Here is an 8,656-nt window from a genome sequence, read left to right as displayed (position 1 = left end):
TCTCTCAAAAATAAATAAACATTAAAAAATAAATAAAAATAAATAAAAGGGAGGCCCTGGATCAGGGTCCGGGTGAAGTGAGGGGAGGCATGGTTTGGTGAGCCATGGTTGGTTTATAAGGTAATTTGTGATACTCACAAGCTCTGCCAGCAACCTTTATAACCACAAACAAGTTAGAAACAGCCAGCAGAGCTTTTGCATTCATTCATTTATTAATTCACTCAATAATGAAATGGCTAATAGTGCAGGGTCTGGAGTCAGACAGCCAGTTGGAATCCCAGCTCTGCCATTTCCTGGCTGATTTGGGCACACTGCTTACTTCTTATTAGTAGAGTGTGGATAATAGTATTTCCTCTTTCCCAGGAGCTTTGTGAGGATTAAATGAGTTAATATGTGCCCCGAACATCACCCTACATGTAGTAAGACCTTAGTAAAGGTTAGCTGCTTTTTATTCATTTATCTCATGAAAGAGGGATGGCTACCCATGCAGCCTCACTTAGATCCCCTCTAGTTAGAGATCTCTAGTGAAGTAGTCAAGCTCTCTGGATGATGGAATTGCAATGTTGCTATTAAATCCTAGAAGAATAGTTTTTCTTTGTATTTATCAGTGTCTGAATCTTTATTATTTATTTATTTATTTATTTATTTATTTATTTATTTATTGTATCTATTGTACTTATTTATTTTGAGAGAGACAGAGACAGCCTGAGAGGGGGAGGGGAAGAGAGAGGGAAGAGAAAGGACCCCAAGCAGACTCTGCACCATCACGCAGCGCCCGATGCAGGGCTCGAACCCGTGAACCATGAGTTCATGACTTGAGTCGAAACCAAGAGTCGGATGCTTCACCGAATGAGCCACCCAGGTGTCCCTGAATCTTTTTTTTAGACAGATTTTTTAAAAATAGGTTTTTTTGAAAAGATACTTTCTCCATCTTAAATAGTGCTAGAGGTGAGATCACGCCTCTGATTAGTGAAGGGGCAGTGGGTTTAATTCCATTTCCTGAGTTCTGCATAGTTCATCCTCTTGCTTTGTCATCTTCACTCTTCTCTTCCATCTCTTTTATTCTCTTTCTTTTTGGGTCCTTTTGTCATCAATCTGCCTCTTCCCTCCTCCATGGATCTGAGCCAGCAAAGGGGCATCTATCCAGTGGTGTGTGTATAACCAGTCTTACTCATAGTGGGTGCTTCAAGACTCACTCCCAAAGTAGTGTAATTTGTCCCTCTAAAATTAGGGTACCTCAGTATGTATTTGTATAGAAATGCTTACATAGTATTGGACATAACTCCTGCCCAAAGAAAATAATGTCTTATTTTAAATGTCAGGAATATAAAAGTTTCAGACTTCTTCACAGTGTGTCATACAACATCGTGATTCCATGGCTTCTTCTATGAAGGTTTCATAGACTGCATTTCAGATACGAGTGGAATGGATCATACACTTGCTAAATAGTAATTGTAGTTCTGTTCTCTCAGGGACTTGACTTGAATTAAATATATTAGCTCACATTGTCATAACGTCTCCAGAATAGAAGGAGAGTAATATTTTATGTTTATGTAATAGTGGAAGAAGACCATTATTATGTATAATATATATATATATATTTGAATCCTATTCAAATCAATGAAGGGTTCCTTCCTGACACTGAGTCCCATATTCTGGCAAGATGAGGTCAGTATGAAAGACATAAATATGGCAATTACTCTGTGTGTAATTTAGCATTTGCATTTTCCACAAAATTATAATGTCTTTTTGTTTAAGCACTGTACCCTGTGTATTGATTTTTTTTTTGAGGGGGTGTGCTTTAAAGTTTCTAATTTCTGTTGAACATAGTATTAGATATAATGTGACACACAAGGGCTAGAGGAAGGAGGGATGGACAGATCGGTGGATACCAACCATATTAACCTCGTATGGGGGAGAGAGAATAGGATTAAACGTGGATGTTCAGGTGGGAAGCACCTCACCCTCTACCTAGAGATGAATTCCGTTCGTGAATTCTGTGCTGTGCTTGAAAACCACACGTGTTGAGTACCTGGCTCTCAGGAGTTTAGGCAGGTTTTGAAGTGTCCCTCTGAAGCTCAAGGTCTGTTTCTTCGCTTCTTTTTGTCTCCTACCCAATGTCAGTTCACTCATTCAAATGATTAGAGATGTCCTCAACACTGTGATGGGATAGAAATGAAAACAAAAAAGCATTCCTACCTTCAAAGGTCTTACCAAGTAATCTCTCTCACGCTCCCTTTTCCCATCCTCCTGTTTTTCTAAGACCAGATATGCATACTATATAAAGGAAAAGTGCCAGAAGCCAGGCCGTCTTTCCCCCCTCCCCCGCCTTTTTCCTGGGCCTTTTCTACCCAGAACCCTCAGTTTCTGAGTGCATCCCAGTCTTAACTAGTCTGTCCACCTATGTCTTCATGCACTCCATTTCCCATTCACTTCTTTAGCTTCTGGGAGGTTTGTATATGTGTGTTGTTTGCTGGGACACAGGACTTGACCTTTGCTCTCTTTTTTTTTTTGATGGGAGGAGAGGGGTTGGGAGGTGATGATGATAGTGATGATAGTGTAGTAATACTTGCCCTAAAAAGGTTAAAAAAAGCCTCAGAGGTATTCTGTACTACCGCATTAGCATTTCATATCAAGGTAGCTTTTGTTGCTTGCTTTGTGTTCCCCTGGGACGGTCCACCGAGGTGGCCCTTTTGCCAAATACCTGCCTGACCTTGCATTCGGGAAGTACTACTGGGGAGTAAGAAATACAGAAATGGAATGAGTCGGGGCGTCCTACCAGTAAACAAGCAGTGACACGCAATGTGACCTGTGCAGTGTGAGGGCTGTGCCTAAAGCGCCGTGAGGCTAGTAGGAGGAGCAGGTGAGGGGAGCCTCTGGAAGAAGTGAAGTCACCTCCAAGGTCAGGGCCTGGGGACTCAGAGAACGGTGATGTTTCTGGCCAAAGTGTGTTGAGCTCTCAGACCACTCATGTGCACCAGAGTAAGAGTCACTCTGCACAGTCACCTGGAATGTGGCCCCTTGGCAGGTAGGCTGCAGGAGTGAGTGGAAACACAGGTTTCTCCCTGCACATGCCCAGGTGACCCTCCTGAGGAATATCCCACCGGGCAGGTAGGATGTTGTGACATCATCACCCAGAACTTCAGTGATACTTCCACAAATAATTGTCTCGACCACACTAGCCTCACCTTGGCTCTCCCTTTGGAATTCGCTCTTCTTTGAGTCAGTCTCTCAGACCTCATCCTAATGAAGGTTATGGAATTTTGTTTCCTTTGCCCTAATTTACCTTAATGTTATTCCTCTACATACAGAAGTAGCACTGCCCTTGTCATTGCCAGCCCAAGAGCATCTTCCCAAATAACAGCTGGGCTTGCAGCGCATGTTCTTTGTGTTTTGTTTTAGAATTTTTTAAGGTTTATTTTATTCTTTAAAAGAGAGAGACAGAGCGCGAGCAGGGAAGAGGCAGAGAGAGAGGGAGGCACAGGATCCAAAGCAGGCTTCAGGCTGTGAGCTGTCAGCACAGAGCCCAACACGGGTCTTGAACTCACAAACCATGAGATCATGACTTGAGCCGAAGTCGGCACTTAACCAACAGAGCCTCCCAGGCGCCCCATGTTTTTTTGTGTTTTATCTAGACTAACTCCTTTTATCCTCATAACAGCTCTGCAAGGTAGCTGCATTATTATCCCCATTTTACAGATGGAGAAACTGAGGTACAAAGAGTGCAGTACTTGCCCAAGGTGACACATCTAGTAGGTGGTGGAGCTGGCATTATGGATCCAGATGTCTGGCTTAGCTGTTATTGCCCTAAATACATACCAAGTACTTCCTCCAGATACCACATTCAGTCCTTGTGCTGAGCCCTAGGAAGTCAAGGAAGTAAAACGCAAGATCCTTACCTTCAGTAGAAACAAAAGACATATATAAAAATATCAAAAGCCATGTAAGAGTCTCTCCATACTGATGTGTTGCCTTTTGTTTGTTTGTTCGTTTGTTTTCAACAGCCCTAACATTCTTTTTTTTTTTTTTTTTTTTTTTCAACGTTTATTTATTTTTGGGACAGAGAGAGACAGAGCATGAACGGGGGAGGGACAGAGAGAGAGGGAGACACAGAATCGGAAACAGGCTCCAGGCTCTGAGCCATCAGCCCAGAGCCTGACGCGGGGCTCGAACTCACGGACCGTGAGATCGTGACCTGGCTGAAGTCGGACGCTTAACCGACTGCGCCACCCAGGCGCCCCAGCAGCCCTAACATTCTTATTTGGAGCAGTGGGAGGTGGACCTTTCCAGCCAGCTCTGTGACCTTGGACAAGTCATTTTGTTCCCTGCCCTCTCTGTAAAATGAGGGAGTTGGATCAGATTATCTTCAAGATGCCTTCCAGCTCTGACGTTGTTTGGTTCTGTGCTTTTGGAGTACTTTTGCACAGTGCACTTGGTGGCATTAAAAACATTGAGCGTTTCTTTTTTTAAAAATTTTTTTTTTCAATGTTTTTTATTTATTTTTGGGACAGAGAGAGACAGAGCATGAAAGGGGGAGGGGCAGAGAGAGAGGGAGACACAGAATCAGAAACAGGCTCCAGGCTCTGAGCCATCAGCCCAGAGCCCGACGCGGGGCTCGAACTCACGGACCGCGAGATCGTGACCTGGCTGAAGTCGGAGGCTTAACCGACTGCGCCACCCAGGCGCCCCAAAAACATTGAGTGTTTCTAAGTGAATTTCCCTCTGATTCTCCTCTTCACCCATGTAGAATTTCTGGAGCATCCTGTGATCTTTATTAATCACATAGAGACTGTCATCTTCTCAGACTCTAGTGGAATGGCTAAGGTGCCCTCTGCAGAAGATATCGTGGCTAATGTTCTCATTACTGACTAATTGGCTAAAGAGACTTCTTTCACATTGCATTTAGCCTGATTGATAGTTTTCTATCACCTGATGGGTGGAATGGACAGCCAAACCAATTATCACTGCAAAGAGAGCCCCGTACAGCAGAACGGTGCAGCCCGAGACAAAAGGCCCTCATAGATTATGTCTCGTCAGGGTGCCTGCTGAGAGTTTGTTAAACGAAATGATTTTCTGAAAAGTACAGTTTGACATGCCTCGGAATACATGTATCTTAGGTCACCCCTAAGCTCAGTGGGCCTTGTTTTATTGAAGGAAGATGTGTTCCCAGTTACGTTTTAAACATGGGTAGCCTGGATAACTGGTGAGCTGTATAACTAACACTAGTTGGTTCTGTGCTGGGTGAAGCTGTGCTTGTGTTTGTTCAGAACTGAAAAGCTGCAGACCTCCCATGAGTCCTGTCACAACGAGACACGCTCTACTTAGATGCAATCTTGTAGACATAGGGCATTACTCAGATTCTTTTTGTATTCATTTTCTTTTTATGTTGCTTGGGCTGTTTAGAGGAAATAATATTCAGGTCACTTGCTTAGTCATTTCAATTGACTTCGTTTCTTTTTAGCTAATGCATTAATTTATTGAAATCTCTGTTTAAAGTGCAAACTCCAGTTTTAGAGCAGAAGGATGATAATGTGTCAAAGATTCACATTAAAACCTCAGTCAAGGAACTTCTTAATCACTTCTTAGTCCCTCTTTGTTTCAAAGCAGATGGTCCAAAGTCATTGATGGTGCTTCACTGTAAACAGCCTTGATTTTTGAGATTTTCTGGGAAAGAAAAATCAGGGTTCCTGGTACTTCACTTCCCCAGTAATCGACTGAATTGTGTCACACAATCAGCATCGGACTGAGAGATACCAGTGAAATAATATGATGTCTTCTACTTCGGTTGCCCCTTTGTTGGCCACAGTGATCTCAGCTTGGGGTCTTATGCTTGGGATCCTTGTGAATGACAAGGTGTGTGAGAAGGAACTTGTGACAGTATTGGTATGATACAGGTTTTCGTGACCGAAGCAAGTCAGTTCATGGTGGAAAGCGGGGTTGAGGAGCCCAGGGGAATGGCTGTAATCACAGCATGTACCGTGTCGTGCTCTTGAGCAATACCAACTTCTAGGTGTTGTCTTTGCCTTTTTTTTAAAACCACTTTACTGAGGTATGGTTGACATAGTAAAAGCTGTATATATTTCATGTATGCGAGTTGATGAGTTTAGAAGTAAGAACACACCCATGAGACTGTTACCACAGTGAAGACGGTACACTTATCCATCACCTCCAAAAGTTTCCTTCCACCCTTTATTTTATTTTAAAAGAATACTTTCAAAATATTTTTTCTCCTTGTGGTAAGAGCACTTAACATAAGATCTACCCTCTTGGCAAATTTATATAAGCGTATGATACAGAATTACAGGCGCCGTGTTGTGCAGGTGATCTCTAGAACTTACCCATCTTGCATGCCGAAACTTTGCACCCTTTGACCAGCACCTCCCCATTCCTCCCTCCGCACTTCCAGGTGTCTCCTAAAATACACACCCGAGTGTCTGATTCCTGAGAGCAGCTCTAGGGCACCAACTTCTAGGAGAGAAATGAAAGAAAACATGATTATTTTTGTAACCTAACAACTTTTCAGTAAATTATTCTTGTGCGACCATGAAATAGAAATAGGAAGAAAGGACATTTCACTCGGAGCGGGCGAAGGAGGGCTGGAGCACACTGACAGTGTTTGAGGTGGAAAATGGGAAGCTGTTCCCTCTCATCATCTCCGTTCCTTCTGCTCAAGGAGATCCTGCTGGCGCTGTGCTTGGAGTTGCGGGCGCACCGTGCCGTCTGCACCAAGCCATCAAAGGGGTCGAGGCAAAGGTGCCGATCTAGCTCAGCACTCAACTTGAAAGGGTCATTGTGTGGCACAGCAGTGGCATGGCTGTTTCAGGAGGGGCAGGTTTGAAATCATTGTAGCTCTTTCATCCTCTGTGTAGTTTTCCCTGACAAGGAAGATGTGGCAGGTAAATACTTATGTTCCTGCATGTTGGGTGACTGAGGTCTCTCTCTACATCTTTCTCCCCGACTGCCGTGTCTACCTGCCACAAATGAATCTAGCAAGGCAGTGGTGCGGGCTGTGACGTGGGCCACTGGTAGATTATCCCCTTGCCTCATATTAGCACATACTCTGTCAGAATGGGCCTCGAATGCATTACAAAAACACGCACTTGTTATTTAATGAAAGCCTTGACTGGCAGGATATTAAGCTCAGTTAACAGCAGAAATACTATTAACAGAACAAGGCTGTGGCACAGTGACAAGCCATTAAGAAAAGGAGCGTGTCCCGATCCTTACTTTCCTATGCGATCCATTCCCTTTTGTAGATACGCTTTGTTTCTGGTTTGGGTTCATCCCAATCTATTCTCAACCATGCTGTTCTACTATGAGCTCCCTAATAGGAAAGACCACGGGATAAAACTGTAACAAAAAAGTAGACAGTGTGTTGTGAAAGGAATTTCGCTAAAGCTGTACCCTCAACCTTAGAGCAATTTGGTGTTAAACTTTATCGTGCTATTAGCATTTTAATAGAAAGACTTCCATATATTCCCGAGAGGTAGAGACATGTTTTTGTCTCTTACAAGCTATATTTTATTAAGTGATGATTCCAGTAATTATACTCTTGGATGAAAAAGGGAAAATCTGGGTCCTGTGTTCAAACATCAGATCTGACAAGGACTATTGATTTCATTCATTTGGAACATGAGTATTACATCTTTGAGGGTTTGATTCATATTGTTGATGATCTTTGATTCATATTGCTGGACAACTAAATATATTTTTGACCTGTGTATAATTGCTTTCTGGTGGGGTTTGTGGACGTTACTCTGCCTGCCTCTACCCATGGATGAGCCCCACCAATGCATTATTTGATTTGGTTATATCTTATTAACTGGAACTTACTGGAATTGGACAAGCGGGGAGTTCAACACAGTCAAATAATAGTATTGCCTTCTTTATTAGGCCCCCGTTCAACTCCAAAACAAAACGCAAGTTTGTTTAGTTACTGAGCTGCTGAATGTGTAGACATGTGAACACTGAACAGGAAAACCTCAACAAACTATTAAAGGTTTAAAGTTTTTGGTAATCGACTCCATTTTTGTCCAAGTTAAACCACAACTAAACTATCACACATCAGATGTTCATTTATAAGGAGTTAGCTTCCAGGTTGATACTGTAGATCAGTTTATATTCAGTCTCTTCCATGAAGCCACGCGGTAAACGGCAGGAGCCCTGGCCAAGGACACAAATCCTGGGTCCTAGTCTTGCCTCTATCACCATAGCTGGTGGGCTTACCTCACAGGATTCTTGTGAAAGGTATAGAAGCCTGTTGTAAACACACGGGTGCTATACAAATCTATTGCTGTCGTTATTATTATTGGTCCACTCAATAATCATTATTATTGTGAAGAGCAGTATACAATGATAAGAAACCCAGTGCAAGATGCTTAGTCCTGAAAAAAAACAAGTTGTTTATGTTTAAGCTTTGTATTTTCAAAGGCAGGTGAATCCTTTAATATGTCTTACCAAGATTTTTAAATAAGAATTGAAGGGGCACCTGGCTGGCTCAGTCTGTGGAGCATTTGACTCTTGATCTCCAGGTGGTGAGTGTGAGCCCTTGGTGGGTATAGAGATTACATGGAAGAAAAAAAAAAGAATTGAAAAAAAATTTACATTCTCAAGCCATTGCTTAATAAAGGCAGACATCATTCCATTTTATGCTCAG

The 8,656-nt window shown here is 42.7% G+C and overlaps 1 protein-coding gene across 2 annotated transcripts in view; it reads left to right on the top strand.

Annotated features, from left to right (window-relative positions):
* Positions 1-8,656, top strand: part of MAML3 (mastermind like transcriptional coactivator 3) — a 411,434-nt gene that overhangs the window by 108,235 nt on the left and 294,543 nt on the right. The gene's annotated exons all lie outside the window — the stretch shown is intronic.

This window comes from Panthera onca, chromosome B1 (assembly GCF_046562875.1).
Source record: "Panthera onca isolate mPanOnc1 chromosome B1, mPanOnc1 haplotype 2, whole genome shotgun sequence".
Lineage (NCBI taxonomy): Eukaryota > Metazoa > Chordata > Mammalia > Carnivora > Felidae > Panthera > Panthera onca.
This window is presented reverse-complemented; position numbering and strand designations above follow the sequence as displayed.